Source organism: Linepithema humile, chromosome 1 (assembly GCF_040581485.1).
Source record: "Linepithema humile isolate Giens D197 chromosome 1, Lhum_UNIL_v1.0, whole genome shotgun sequence".
Taxonomy (NCBI): domain Eukaryota; kingdom Metazoa; phylum Arthropoda; class Insecta; order Hymenoptera; family Formicidae; genus Linepithema; species Linepithema humile.
Genome location: NC_090128.1, coordinates 7,102,946 through 7,119,798, shown reverse-complemented (window position 1 = coordinate 7,119,798; position 16,853 = coordinate 7,102,946). Strand labels below are relative to the sequence as shown.

At 31.7% G+C, this 16,853-nt stretch overlaps 2 protein-coding genes across 12 annotated transcripts in view; one reads left to right on the top strand and one right to left on the bottom strand.

The window, feature by feature from the left end:
- LOC105679718 (uncharacterized) overlaps positions 1–11,157 on the bottom strand; it is a 143,770-nt gene extending 132,613 nt beyond the window's left edge. For 2 of the 6 annotated variants that reach the window (XR_001101885.2, XM_012379917.2), the window contains exons 1-2: positions 10,410–10,704; positions 9,338–9,633 (exon numbers count right to left, since the gene is read on the bottom strand). The gene's annotated coding sequence lies outside the window, so the exon portion shown is untranslated. The other 4 variants (XM_012379919.2, XM_012379918.2, XM_012379922.2 and 1 more) reach the window with 4 other exon arrangements.
- LOC105679716 (secretin receptor) overlaps positions 1,909–16,853 on the top strand; it is a 40,054-nt gene continuing 25,109 nt past the window's right edge. For 3 of the 6 annotated variants that reach the window (XM_012379915.2, XM_012379911.2, XM_012379916.2), the window contains exons 1-2: positions 1,909–2,065; positions 2,822–3,093. The gene's annotated coding sequence lies outside the window, so the exon portion shown is untranslated. The other 3 variants (XM_012379913.2, XM_012379914.2, XM_067361179.1) reach the window with 3 other exon arrangements.

The window sequence follows — 16,853 nt, the reverse complement described above, 5'->3', positions numbered from 1 at the left end:
AAACGGTCAGCATCGTAAATAAATAGTTGACAAGCTTGCGTGGTGCCACAGCATGCGTGCGGACCACGGTAAGTGACGTTTAAATTCCGAGTTTGCGGTATAATTCGTGCGAATACATATAGTATGCATATGATCTATCGTTGAAACTCTGACCGTAACTTTGATTACGAATACTGTACTTTAAACAAATCTACAAACTTCTGTCGTGCACGATGGTAACCACGATAATGTAGTTTAGGAATACATAGCATACAATGGAATACGAAAAATCACGTTTATCGCTAACACAATAATTGCATAATATTTATATCGAGGTGTTATGTAATGAAACATTTCGTGTGTCATCAAAATTATAATCTCGCGAGATATACTGAGATTATCAAGTTTTATCGTATTCAATAAAGTTCGATGAAAATGTTTCAATAAAGCTCTTGAAAAAATCTTTTTCTAAATTGATACCTCGTTATCGTATACGCTACTCGGATAAAAAAATTTAAATGCGATAAAAATACGCACGTATGTTTTAGACTATTATTTGGTATTTTAGACTAGAAAAACATAAACACTTTTAATACAAGAGCAATAATATCAACAAACTTTTGTATTAAATTGTAAGAATACAAATTTGTTTTAGATATTTTACATTCAAAGAAAATTATAATTTTAAATTTTCTTTATATTAAAATAAACCACAATTTTCCAATATTTATAAAAATTAATTAAACTTATAAATGAAATTAACTTGAAATAAAACTCAAACAATATGTTTGCAAATAAAGATCGTCATTAATCTTTGATCTTTTTAGCAATCAAAATTGATGAGCAAAAACACTTTTCTCTGGGTAGAGCACTTTGTGAAATTGAAAAAAGAAGCCTTCACACATTATTCGAATAAAGAATCAATATCAGCGATAACGATAATGTGCACTGATTTAATCCCGTAAAAAGACATTCATTTTTAGATACCAATGATTATTACTTTTCGCAGTTTTCATCAAATTAAGATTATAGAGATTCGCATCTCATAGTAATATGACGCTGTTTATCACATTAATGAAAGTATATTGAGTTTATTTAGATAATCGACTGAAATCGCACTACACACATCATCATACAGTTATCAGCAGCAATTCTACGTCCCCTTGCATCTCAAGGCTAACTAACTAATAGAAAATGTTATAGAAGAGTGTCAACGATCCACATATCTATTTTTATCAGAGAAGGGGAAAAGACCAATAGGAATATGTAATCCAAGTAACATTGTAAGATCACGCACAAATTTAAATTTATATTGTATATCCACAATATTTCATCTGAATATTTCAAATAATTAAAATACAAACAATTGGTACATTTTCGTATTTAACACAAAATAATTGATATATTTTCGAGTTTTTAAATCCGCGAAATACACATATATCTTAATAATTATTAAAACTGTTATAAACGATAAGTTATCTGCATAGAAAAAAGTATCAATTCTAAATTTCTAAGATTCGAGAAGACTCAAGATAAAAGCAAATATAAAAACTGATTTACAATTAAAACAATATCAATTTAATTGACAGATTTAATTCAAAAAATTTTGTAATTTTTTATCAATTTTTAAAATAATTTTTTAATTAAAAATGTACAAACAGAAATTTACGAACACATTTCTGCAAACAGTGAACAATCAAATCAAATACAGAAATTTAATTTTTTCTAATATTGAAGGTTAATTGCACGAGGGTGCATATCCCCGAAAGCAACAGTTGGTGGGGAGACAAACGAGCCGACAGGCGCACTCGTGCCGACAAGAAGGGTACGCGGGTGAAACGAGGAAAGCTCGATGAAACGACCGGGTGTGCGCGCGAGTGAGAGAAGGAGGGAGTCGCGGAAATCGGACGGACATGCGTAAGATCCGACGATAGAGCTGATATATCTCAGGAAGGCAGTCGCGTTGAAACGGCGACCGTTGCCGGACGCGCGAAACGTACACGAGTAGTTCCGGACAGTCCGGCACACTGCAAGTTTTCCGAGATGTTACACGTGTAATGGGGAACGTTGGCCAGAACGAGAACAAGTACGGTGTAAATTTTTCTGTGAGAATTAACATGTAATTTTCGATACGCGGTCCAAAACTTGTTGCTGATTTGAATCAATTTGAGGGATTAGTTTATAAATCACGAAGGAAGTTATTATATCTCCGTAGAATTAAATAAAATTCCCATTAATCTTGACTAGGCAGAAATATCTGGGTAAACAATGATTTGTACTACGGTAGATAACGATTCAAAGAATAAATACAAAAATATTGATGTTTACGTGATGCAGTGTGCAACGACGAATGTCATCACGAGATATAAAATACTCGAGGAATTTTTTTATTCATTTTTATTCAGCAAAAGTTATTATAAATTTCAAAAATGTGATAGCATTCAGTAACGATCATTTTGAGAGAAAAGATTTATCTTCATATTTTAAAAATTCATCAAATCAAAAAGTCATTTATAATATTAAAAATCTAATACTTTTAACTGTATTTTTTTTACATTTTTGTGTCAAAAAGAATAACCAGAAATTTTGAAATGTGTGCAAAGTTTCTAAAACGGTCTTGTATATTTTCTAAATAATTAAATTACCTACATTTATATAGTGCTTTGCACAGAACGATGTGGATTCTATTCTGATTTAAGACTGTTTAAAACATAAATAATCATGATAAATTAAGACGCAGAGGCGCCATGGCAGATAAATGACAATTGATAGATGATTAAGTTCCCATTATCCGCGACGCGTTATGCATGATCGCGAGCGCTTATCATCGCGATATAAACAGGTGTATCATCGGCCTGCGTGGCACATTAAGCGTTCCGACGCCCCTCATGACGGACACTACCCGGCATGGTGAGTTCCTGCGGACCGGTCATTGTTTTCACTACGAATAGATGTCATCTGACAGTTGACAAGTTACGCAATACAACGGCGGAAAGCAAATCTTTGCGAATTGGCAAGTCAACATCTCCGGATAGCGTGACGGCGTGAAAAAGTCGAGACAAGTGGAAAGATCAATTCAACGCAGCACACACGCGGAGAATGACAAATTGTTTGGTGAGTACTTTTATATGTTATTCCTTCCGGCGCGAGTAAGTTGTGAGTTGTATTCAATTTAGCAGTAGATTAATATTTATGCGCTTACATTTAAATGTTAATGTTAGAAGTGCGCAGTTTCCAAGACAGTCGCTGAAAATACACTTGACTTTATTATTGCATTATACATTGTCACAATATATCGAATAAGATGATATAAATTGCACATGATTTTCTATCTATTAATGACGCCTAAATAATAAAAATATATATCATTCAGTGAATAATACACAAAAGACACTTTCTACAAGATTTAATTTTAACAATTGTTAATCCCGATTTTTCATATAATTAACTTCAATCGAAAATTTCTTTCATTTTTTCATATCGATAAATTCTTTCATTTTCTCATATCGACTGACAAATGATATGGAAAAAAAAGGATACTAATTATTGGTCCCTTCGTACTCGTTGCTATGGTTTTATCACGTGCTAAGTTGAATACGATTCACAATTTTATAAGAATTTGTTTCGCGCGAATTCTGAATAAATATGTTCTATATATGTTTCACTGAAAGTTATGATGTAACAAGTTATTTCTAATTGCATCGAAGTTAATCTCGACACCATTCGATATATCACAGTGATTACCTAGTTGTCCTAATTACTATAGCATGGTTATTAATACGCTAAGATAGCAATTCGTAATGTTCTCGCAGATTTAGCCTTAAGTGTTCGTCTAATTCCGGCTTTGCGCTTACGTTTAAATACGTCGTACTGAACAAGTGACCAGAAGTGGAATATAAAATAAGTTTGGTGCAAAATTTGCAACGAAAACATTAGAGATAATACACATTAGAGTAAGCAAATCTCTATATTTTGACGAATATATCTAAGATTAATAAATTCCCGTAAGAAGTGAAAACTTTTTTATTCTTGGATCTACGTGTTTTTTTTTTTCGCGCTTCCCGAATTTCAACGAGTAAAGTTATGCTATAATAATTAGCACTAAGCACTTTATGAATATTTATAAATATAAAGATCGACTTTTACATCGCGGTGATAATCCAAAAAGAAATATCTTGTATGACAACTCTATACATTTTTCTATACACAATAAACATGCGTAACAAGGTTTTCAACGCATTGACATACCTGCTGCAGTTGCAACGATATCGCTAAATATTTGAATGCAATCGCCATTTTTTGTTTTGAACAAAAAAGCTATACAGGGTGATTCAAAATAACCTGATGTCCTTGCAATGCCATATTCTTGAGCGAGTTCTGAGACGATTTTTCCTTTTATAAAATTTTGTCTGAAGCTTAGTTTTCGAGTTCTAATTGAAAATAGTTTGCTAGTTACGAGTCCGATACAACGGACAGGCAGGGAGGGTGCAATGCGTCATGAGACGATAATAAACACTTGACAGTCTCATTATACGTTGCGCGTCCCTGCCTGCCCGTTGTACCGAACTCGTAAGTTGCTACCTATTTTCAATTATAACTCGAAAACTAAGCTTCGGACAAAATTTTATAAAAGGAAAAATCGTCTCAGAATTCGCTCAAGAATATGGCATTGCAAGGACATCAAGTTATTTTGAATGTATATTCAGACTTTCGAGGAAAAAAAATAGAGTGCCGAAAAATAATGCGATCGACGAATAATATCAATAACTGCCGATACTAAAACTGACAACTGAAACGGACCACTTGATATGTAATGTGGTATTGTTCTCAACTATGTCAGACGCGTGATCGTGACAGCTGCAAACGCGGTAACACAATAGCAGCGCTAAGCGGTTTACGAGAAACAACAGAGATTTGGTGGAGCCGTTTGCTCATCTGACCTACTCTTTATACACGAGATGTGTTGAATGGCGATTATCGTTGCTTGGGGAATATTGATGTCAATATGAGAAAAAATTGCGTGCGCTTAATCCGGCATATTACAATTTTAATTATTTCTCAAATTACACAATATCAATAAAAAGTTAATTTATCATAAGACAATCACGATGAGAAAAGATGAGAATGCGTATGTATAATTTTAATACTATATTATTTTTCAGTTTTAAATCATTGACTTATAAGTCTACATTTTTTAACTTAGTAATTAGTAATTTTCAAAATTGTAGATACAGCGAGTTTTCTTCTATTTTGATCAAATAACAATAATCAATTTTATTGTTATATAAATATATAATTTATTTTTAATAAAATAAATTAAGTTTTGTCTCTAGAATAAAAATATTTTTATATACAACCATTGCACTTTTCTCGAGTGAAACCTTGAACACGATCAATAAATAATAGCTCATGTTATCGATCTCGTTTTATTTTGAAGATCACGATATCTTATCGTAAATCGGAATTATCTCATATACGGATAAAGAGGTTGATATTTAGAATTAACCTTAACAATCGCATGCTCGTACGTCGTAAAGAACGTTTATCTGAGAACGCGCAATTAGCTGCAACGATAGCTATGATCTATTGCCGGTCATGTATTATTTTAACATTATTCCATATACGATTAAGATGCTATCAAGCGACCTATTCGTTTCCGGAAAAAGAAGAAAGAAAGAAGATAAATCAGTTAAATTACGTTGATCTTCCAACTTTGAAACAAGTAAAAAGCTCGGTAGAAATCGAATGAAATGAATCAAAATGACAGTCTGCTGTCGCGTCACACTTGATAAGATTGTATAAAAATATTGCAAAAGTAAATTAAAAACTCCTGAGTGAATAAACAACAGTTAAAAGTGATCACGTCTGAAATGAAAATGTGTTTAAAAAAACAGCCGACTTCTTCGTAGTAACCGTTCTGAATAAATTAATCGAGAATTAGAAAAATTCTACCGCGATCAATAAATTAAATAATCAATCAATGGATTACTTACGGCGATAAATCCATGAACTCGATAAATCCATGATTAATATCTCCGCTGCGTTCAACTGATAAATTAATTCAAACTTTATTATCAATTATCGAACTTCTCGGATATAAAAACTTACAAAAGGCAAATAAAATGGATATGAATAAATTATATCATAATTATTTCACAGAGCAGTAAAATTCTTCGCGGTGTTACGTTAGTTGTATATTCGATTTGGCACTTAGAACGATACAACTATATCGTAATATGGTTTCGCATGGTCCTCATTCGTATGTAATGGAGATAATGAAACAATTAATTATATGCTCTTAACACACACACACACACACACACACATCCGACCACCTTTGCTTAATATCAATGACACAACATTATCATGATCTAGTTTAACAGTGATAAAATAAAAACGACGGCTATGCGATTATTCTCCAAACGTGAATAATTAAAGTTGCATGAACATTAATTAGTTACGCTAGGATGTTGACGAATAAATTGTGAAAGACGAGCATCCTTTCAGATTGCAATAAAAAGAGTTCATTATGCAAGAGAATATCTTCCTACCGTCACTATTTTACAAACTTACATAATAAATTTTTAATACTTAATTATTGCATAATAATTATCCAATTATCATTGTGTATTTTCTGTAGCTGAATCGTTATTTAAGAAAAAAAGCAATAGAAATATTGTTTCCATATACTTTTGAATTTCTTTTGTACAGTTTTATTATAAACTCATTTTTTAAATAAAGCATAATACCAACCATCCAAATAGTAAACACGTAATAAAATATTCGTAAGTTAAAATCGTAATGTCATTCACACATAGCGAATCCATTCTGTTCGAGAACCAAAAGGTTCAATTAAATCGTTTCACTCGTTATCGTAAAAAATCAATATGCCAATTAAGAGTCTTAGTGACTTCGATCATTCGATCGCTCGATAGAAAAGCCAATTAAACAAATAAACGGGCGGAAAAGTTTCGGCAGATAGTGATCTACCGTTAATAAATCGCATTTCACAATAAATTACAGCACGCTCTCGCGAAATAATCGTATAAATAAGAAATTATCACGATCTATTACCTGTAGCGAAAAAATTCACATTGTTAATCGATAAATTTGAAATTTTCCACTGGAACCATTACGCGATCTGCAACATTACGCGGTAGCAAGGTCTAAATTCAATAAAACGACACACATCGCCGCGCCGTCATATACACGTCGCGCGCTTCGTCTGCCAATCGCACACGCGTGATTAAATTACGCGGATACGCGCACTCGTGCGCCCGTTCCGACGACGTGCAACGCGATGAATTTTTCACGGTACCGCACAAATCGATCCGCACACAAGTGCACGGAAAATATTGACGCACTTCCGTCATGCGACAAGCCCTCGATCCCCATGTGTATGTTCCGCGATTTTAAAAGACAAGTTATTCGATGGACACGAGAATTATATGTATTCTCGAATGCATTCTGGTATATCCGCATCGCTGTTGAAATATTAGTGAAACGAGATGACGAAAAGAAGTGGTACTTCGCACTGCCGTAATACGATCTTTCCTAATGCATCAAGCATCCTAATGCACCGAAGAAGACAGAGAGAAATGGAGAAAAGAGAAAAAGCGTGCTCATTGGCAATCCTCATTATCATTACGCAACAATTTCGGTACGTACTACTTGAGCGGCTCACAAAAATAACTATGATGCGTTCAAAAAATATCGCAATTATACAGCGGAAAAATACTATATAATATTTATTAGCTCATAAATAAATGTAAGCGAAAGAATTTTTTGATAAATTATGCAAATCTTATTTTTCAGACAATATTAAAAATTTGATTATTTTCATCAAAATGTAATGAAAGATTTTATGTTTAAAATTATTATGAGAAATATTTAAAACGTTTTGTTCAAAGTAAAATTCATGGCATATTTATTAATAAATCCATAAGTGAAAAAATAGAAAAAGTGGGATGTCACCACCAGGCAAAATACAAGATATGTGCACACTGAATCGTTTAATCTGTAAATCACGCTCGCAATTTTCTCGTAAAAATATGTCCAACAAATCTACGCAAAATCCGGCAATGTGAAAGAACGTCATCATGCTGTGTGACAGCATTAAGATATATACAGCGGTAAATATAAACGGGAAAGAGCTACTACTGAAATAACAACACGCAAGCGCATGTTTGTAATAATTTACTATATCCACCGCTCGTTTTCTCTCATACGCGAAATAATATGTAAACGTTAAAATATAGAATTAATATCAGAAGAATATATAGCATAGATAAATGCTATATATTTATCTATATATAGAATATTAGCAAAGGCAAACATGGTATTGTAGAAAACAGATATAAAAAACAATATTTGCACAAGTGAATATCAATGTACGATAAAAATTATGCAATATATAGAAAAAAGTAATAATAGAAATAATCTAATACAAAATATCATAAATTATATTAAAGCACAGTAGATATGATTCTAAATGTCAAATTTTAAGGAAACGATTTTAAGATAAAAACATATGAAACTTATGATAAAACATATAAAAAAGTTATATAATACTGATGATAATTATTCAAAAAATCATTATCAAAAAATTTGAAATTGTTAATTTTTTAATCAACATTTTTTAAAAATATTAAATATTATTCATCAGATAAAAAATAATTGTAATAATTGACTTTCATAATGCAATTTTGATATGTGTCACGCCTAGAATTGTATTAGATCATTTCTATAACTTGTAATCAATATTAAATAAATTTCAAATCTCTCAAAATCATGTAAAAATGATGATTTAATTATTACTACTATGCAACAAAAAATAAGAGATACGTTTAAATTCAGTATGCAACTTTTCTGTGAAATTTGTCACTAGATGACATATTAATTAATTTCATTCTTTATATCTGGAAATGACAAACATTACTTTACATATTTCAAATTATATCGTCTCGATTACAAGTTGCAACATTGCAACATTGATTATAGCACACGTAGCCATTTTTGTTGCAATTATATTTCTCTACAGTTTATTGATGAAGTATAATTACTCTTTTCATCTGCATGCGCATTTATAGAGATTATGAATATTGTGTTAGAGAAGTGATTAAATTATGAAATTGACATACGTTTAGGATAAAATCATAATTGCAATCAAGATAAATTTTTAATTTAAAAAATATCTGCGGAAAATTCTGTTTAAATTTATTCATTCACAAAAAATAATCATAGTAAGATGCTTGCTGTATATGTATTTTGAGAAATAATAAATCTTTTAAATATGCAGTACATAGAAAATATAAAAAAATGCTTTTAAAAAAAATGGAATTTAATATCTAGGACTCACCGTTTGCAGCTTCCAACCAGATACATCTATATCACAGCATCCAGTGTGTCAGCAAATTAGGATTCACCGCTCTCTGAGCTCGGTGACCGCAGCATGATCCTCGATTCTCAATCCGTGTTCATCCAAGTTCCTCTTCACACACTCACACAACTAATGCAAGACGATTACGAAAAGTGTAGTTCACTACTTGTCTTCATGATTTTTCACTCCAGAACGCAAACTTCCACGTGTTGGATTGTGGTGACGGATTTTCTACTCGTTATTTTCTTCTAAATACATTACTCGACTTGAAGGTCCTGTAAAATGTTACAACAAACAATAATTAATCATCTTACGACGAACAACAGTTAATCGTTCTTATTTTTTGTTTAATAGTTTGATACTTGAATGTAGATATTTGTACTGAATTCCGTATATATAATTAGGATTCATAAAAAATTTTATTACGATCGCTTTCGCAATACGGTCATTCTCGTGTATCGTATATTTCTGCTACCGAAAAGTCGCCAAAATATGAAATATCACGCGCGATATATTGATAAGAACTCACAGACGATGACTAAATAAAAATGCGAGCAATTTGGCGCGAAATGCAATCAGGACGACAACTGATACGATCAACTACGCGCGCGCCTCACGCATACTTCAGAGAATATACGGAGTTCGGGACCGTCTCGGCTCCAAAATGTTTTTCATCCATCAAAATTCCGCACAATCATATTCGTGCTTTACTCGCGTTCATATGATATATTATCTAAAGCACGGATACTTACGAAAATGATGTATTTCAGTTACCGCCGTTTTGTAAATTCACCTAAATTCGGAAGAGAATATACAACAATCACACATTCAATACCCAATATAGCGATCCCGATCAGAAAGAGAGAGAAGAGAGAAATACGATGATTGATGGATATGATCGATTGCGTTTGAACAAATTTCGCATATATTTCGGTGGATTTTGATCAACGAACGTGGCTCGCGGATGTTTTTCATCCGTCGAAATTTCAATCACTCGCGTTGACACTCGTTCACTCTCGAATGCTACGTTATCGGAAGCATAAATACTCACGAATATGATGTATCTCGGTTACCGCCGTGCCATAAGTCTGCCTAAATTCGGAAGAGAATATACGACGATCGACACACTTGTACATAGGTCAAGTTTAATATGGCGATCCCATTTGGAGGGAAATGCGATGATTGGCGGAGAGAATCGATCGCGTTCAAACAAACTTCATGTACATTTTGGCGAATCGTGAATGTCGCGATGTGGTCGCAGCTCCAAAATGTTTTTCATCCGTCGAAATTTCGCACAATCGCGTTTACTACTTGCTCGCTCTTGAATGCTACGTTATCTAAAGCATGTGCACTTACGAATATGATACATTTCGATCACCGCTTCGCCGTAAATCCGCTTAAATTCGGAAGAGAATATACGACGATCGACACACTCGTACATAGATCAAGCTCAATATGGCGATCCCGTTTAGAGGGAAATGCGATGATTGGCGGAGAGAATCGATTGTGTTCGAACAAACTTCGTGTACATTTTGGCGAATCTTGAATATCGCGATATAATAGTCGTGGCTTGAGGATGTTTTTCATCCGTCGAAATTTCGCAGAATTGCATTTGCTACATGCTCGCTCTCGAATACTATGTTATCTAAAGCATGTGTACTTACGAATATGATACATTTCGGTCATCGCAGTGCCGTAAATCTGCCTAAATTCGGAGGATAATACGATGAGACACATGACGATCAACATATTTGTGTATGGATCAAAAGTCAATATGACGTTCCGGCAACTCGGTGGGGGGTATTCAATGATTGGCACGATCGATGCGCCCTAACAGCGGAAACGGCTAGAACGACATCATAGTACGTAGGTACAGAAAAGATGTCGACACATATAATTTGTATTTGATATATCTACATATCAAACATTTAGGCGTAGCGATTGAGTTGTCTTGTGATTGTCATCGCGTGTGAAAGGAGAAGAAATTTAAGTATGGATTTGGACCAAAAATCCAAAATACAGCTGCTGAGATTAAAAAATGGTAAATATCGATTTCTTCGATGGATGCTACGAAAAGTGAGTGCTAGATATAAAGTTTCTCGTTCATTTTCGTTACACTTATTTATAATCTCTAATGCTTCACAATAAAAAAGCTATACGGCAGAATTCCTGAAGTTTTATACGCAGCCACTTTGCAATCATTTAGACAAATATTACTGCAACATTTTTTTCAATAAAATACCAACAAATATGCTAAAAGCTAAAGTTTTCGTTGTGTGATCAAATATTAAAATCAATTAATTATTTCTCAAAATTACATTGAAAACTTAGACCGCAAAATTTTGCAGAATTCTAAATTTTAGCATGACGTGCATATACAGCTAAAAATTTAATAACATTACAGAAAGTTTCTATCGCAAAAGTCAAGTAATACAAACAACTAACAACTAACTTTATCCAAAAGAAACCTTTAATATTGAAAACAAGTAGCATCAAAAGGTAAGGTTATGTTTTAAACACATTAATCCATCAAATAATTAATAGGCTTTTTTTTTAACAATAACCCAGCAAATACTAACCAATAGTAACATAATAACATCAATGTTGTAATTTTCCACTTAACAATATAATGGTTATATACAAGACATGTTATATTACAGTAATGTGTTGTTGAGTGGGAAATGATAACATTAATGTTATGTTATTGTTGGTTAGTGTTTGCTGAGAATAAATAAAATGTATTAGAAGGGACTCTAAAGCCATGGTTAGATGTATTTGCTATGATTTAGTTTTAGTACATTTTAGCATTATATTAACAACTAACAAACATTTCAGTCATATTTTTTGACCATCTTCAATATCTAATCACCGCTAACATGCACAAAATAAAACTAATTCCTAATTTTTATATTCATTTTCATATTTATATTCATATCACTTTTATTTTAATTTCCTTACATATCAATAATCTTTATGTCCTCTTATATTATCATGTATTTTTTTTTTCTATAACAAAATGAAGATTGTATTCTGTTTGCGAAAATCAGATTTTTTTTAAATTGTCTGATTTTATAAATAATATTTCTTCATGCTAATAATTGTTATTATACAGTAGTTACTAGTTTGGACAAAGGCAGGACAGCAACTAATAACTATTAAATAATAACAATTGCTAGTACAGGAAATGTCTCACCATTCTAAAACTCAGACAATTTTTTAAAAAATCTGTCTTCTGCAAATGAAATATAATCTCTACTCTGTTATGAAAAAGACATGACAACATAAAGGAACATAAAGATTATTTACATGTAAGAAACTTAAGTAAAAGCGGCACCACAAATATAAAGATTAAGAATTACTTTTATTTTATGCATGTTAGTGGTGAAACACTGAAAATGGCCGAAAAATATGACTGAAATGTAACTGTTAATGTAATGCTAAAGTGCAATAAAACTAAATCATAACATATACATTTAGTTACGGCCTTAGAAGTTTCTTCTAATACATTTAATATATTTATCAATATTAACAAATAATCAACTAACATGAATTAAAAAACACATTCTATAACAATGTTTTTGAAAAGTATTATTTATCAGATAAAAAATGATTATAAGTTCTGTCAGTTATATAAGCAACACAACCGTGAATTTTTATTTTTAGAATATTTTACATTATTTAAAAGGTAGCTATAAAATAATATGTTATTCTTAGATTTCTTCTTCGTTCATTATACACTATTAAATTCTGCCTTTATTCTTAAATTGTTAAAAGCGTTCAAACACAATTTATCTGTAATAATACATCTTTAATCGTCGCATGATAATTAATATCGATTTTCGAGCGCGCTTTTGACATAATTAACGAAGGCGATGTAGTGGACAAGTGAAGAACAGAAAGAAAAATATAATTCTCGGATACAGATAAAAGACTTGCAGAAAAAGTATACGAGAAAAAAGAAAATTTATCGTGTAAGAAAGCATTTTCGCAATATTTTATTGTTTATCATTAAATCTTTTATTTCATAAAATTGATTATATGAACTGACATCATTATACATTAATGTTATAAACTATTAAATATATTATTATTTTTCACGAATAAAATATGATTCGTATATTTTTAGTCACAATGCATCTTTGAATTTGATATCATATTTTTTTAAAATAGTTATTTTTTTATAATACACTCGTAAAAAGATTAACTCGCATATTTTCTGTAAGGATTCTATTCATTTCGAATAAAGATGCAAAGAATATTTTATTCTTAAGTCGATCATTAGTTTGTGACGTTCACAAACACACTGAAAATTCTCGTTCAATCACGCAGTCGAAGATCAATTTGACAATGATCGATCTTTTTGCAAACTTATTCTTTACGATGATTGATAACCAATATTTATGCGGTCAAAAATTAACAGTTAAAGAAACACATATCTTTTAAACTTTATCAATATTAGATCTAACTAAATATTTAAAAATATGAATAATCTCAATACACATTTTTACATTTAGTATCTTATTCTATAGATGTTTGTATCTTTTTTATTAGTTGTATTATTATTTAACCTTTTTTATTTACATGTATTAAATATAAGAATATATTTTAAAGCTAAGAGAAATATTAAATTTAATAATTTTTTGATAATTGAGCGATAATATGATTGCAAAGAATAAGGTTCAAATGAACGTATGGATATGAATAACGTATTTGCCTGGGTAAAGCACATGCTAGCGTCACGACATTTCTTTGCATAAAACAACATTACATTAGAGCGATAAGTGAGAAATACGTCGTCCGTTTTCTCGCGCTCGGTAGATCCATTTGCAGACTTTTAGAAAACTCGTTTTGCTGTCGCTTGAAAACGTGAGGAATTTAAAATCCAGTAAGTCTGCCGTCAACTTGCAATATGCAGAGAGGATTAATTAAAACAAAATAATTTTATCCGGCTCTTAAATTAAATCAATTATTACATCATCGTCAAATTTAACGTATATAAAACTTTTAAGATATTAAAATTGCTAGTCAATATATAGCTTTAATTTTACAAATAAACTATTTACTTCTCAATGTTTCAATTTCTCAGACGCATGTATATGAATTTTCTGAAAAAAAATTTCTAGGAATAATTATCTTTGCGAAACTGATTAATGTTAGTTATAATTTTCCAGAGTACTACATATTCATTTTATTAAACAATGACACGCCTTTATTGACGTCATCGCGTAATTAATTAATTGTGAAATGATATTTGATGAAGTAAACCAATTAGCAATGACTGATGGCGTTGCGTCAAGGCCAAGGTTTGTTCTTTCGTTTTGAAATATTGATCGGCTTCTTGTTTTACTTGGAATTATACTAATGAATTTACGCATAGATAGGTTTCGTCAAAATACATAAAAATTTATTGCCTAACTATAACCATGCGAAAATAGATTATTTATCATTTTATAACAGCAACTTTTTATAACATTTTATAACACAAATTAAAATTCATCAGCAAAGCTTATTTTACAACAAAAATTAAAGAAAGATTCTGAAATTATTTGAATAATTTGGTGAAGTAACTTGAGTCGCGAGAATATCGAAACTGGAGTTATCGAATTATTTTATTGAATATTAAAGCAAGACATTGTGGTGAAATTTTTATGATTTTAATGTCGAGAAAAATTGATTTTTTTTTTTAATTCTATTGTTGAAAAATTCTAAGAAAGCGCATGTTAGTTCCCATTTTATTATTCTTTTGAAATAAATATTTGAATCAGAACTTAAATAATCATTGTGTGAAACATTTTTCAAAAATTTCAAATTGATATATTATAATTATTTTGTGTATCAATGCTAAAAAGTTTATGACACATGTATCAGCGTTATATAATTTGATTTAAATTTTAAAGTAATTGGTTGAACGTGCCAATTTTAAATCGTTCGTTTTCTCTCAAATATACTATAATACTGCGGTCTTTAGTTACTGTGATGCGAAATTGTTTCGATCACGGAGAAATGTAATTTTCTTTAAGAATCTACGTTAAGCTGTGATCAAAACAAGCAAATTTAATCGATTTGGCGGTGACTTACTGTACTAACTTAGAAAACTGGGACTCGCGTACACACGCGAGCTTTTACACAAAAAAGCATCATACTCGCTATGAACTGTTATTGCAACGTTTACTGACGTACTGCGTGATTCTATTGTATTTCCTTTATCACGCACCAAGAATCAGTACCTTCGTAATCAAGTTCAGCCGCGATATCCAGAGTGTCCAATGTGAGGTCAGTGTTAATTTAACTCCGTAATTGAGGCGTTGTGTACTGAGCGACGTTACCTTCAATCATTTATGCACCCTGTGTAAAGCGAACTTAGGCCGTGGAAAAAAAATCCAATTACTCTCTCTGAGTATTAATCAATACGAATAGAAGTAATTCATAGAAAGCATTTCTTTTCCACGCGAAGGATTTCTATGGAGAGAATTCTTACGAGAAATTACTTCCTCTCTCGCAGGAGTCTCTAGAAAATTTATTTCCTCTATTGTAGAAAATGTTAGACTTATTGCACGGGGCACGATATTTGCTTGGGTCTATTATAATAATGCACTTGTCGCAACAATTATTTAGAACGTTTTCAGCAATTGTTACGATCTCAAAGCAAATCGTTTTTGTGCAATTATACAGTACTGCTATTAGTATTTCTAACAATTGCGAGTTCTCGTTATTTCCCTCGACGCATTTATCATGCACGCAGTAATCATTGATAGATATAACTTTATTTTATTCAATGTACATCAATTATAGAAGTTCTATATATAAACGCATATAGAAATTTAGCATTTGCGTGGATATTATTTCGATGAAATGTTTCATAGCGTACCGTGACAACTTTTGCGACGAGAATGATTGTCCCGATACCGATACATATACGAGTAATTGAAGTTCCGCTCACACAATGAAGATTAATTCTCGCGCGAGGAATAGGCGATACGGCACGCTAAATCATATGTAATCGCAGAGAATCAACGATCAAGGTGCAGGTAACTGTGAGAATTCGCGCGAAACGATGCCAATTAGCAATTAATGCGATCCCCGCTAAGTACACGTCATCCGTTAATTAACAAAGAGCCCGACAACAGTCGCCACCCGTCGACTCGCCATGGGAATCGTATGGCTTCTTTCTCGGGTTCGGAATCTTCCTCTTATTCGCTGACCCTTTGACGAATTGTTCTGCAATCGATTTTCGCAGAATACTTCCTATTCGTCGACCATTAATTGGCAATGTGAAAAATTTCATGCAATTGCTAAAGAGACCTCTCAAACGTTTTACTTTTTCTTTAGATCTTTTTCCCACTAATTTTTTAGACATGCTGTTAATTATTTTTATCGATGATTTACAAACACATTTAAATAGGAAAAGAAATAATTGCGTTAAAATTAAAACATAATTATTTATTTATTTAGTTTTTGAAAACTCTATGTGCCTTGTTGAATGTTATTTTATGTA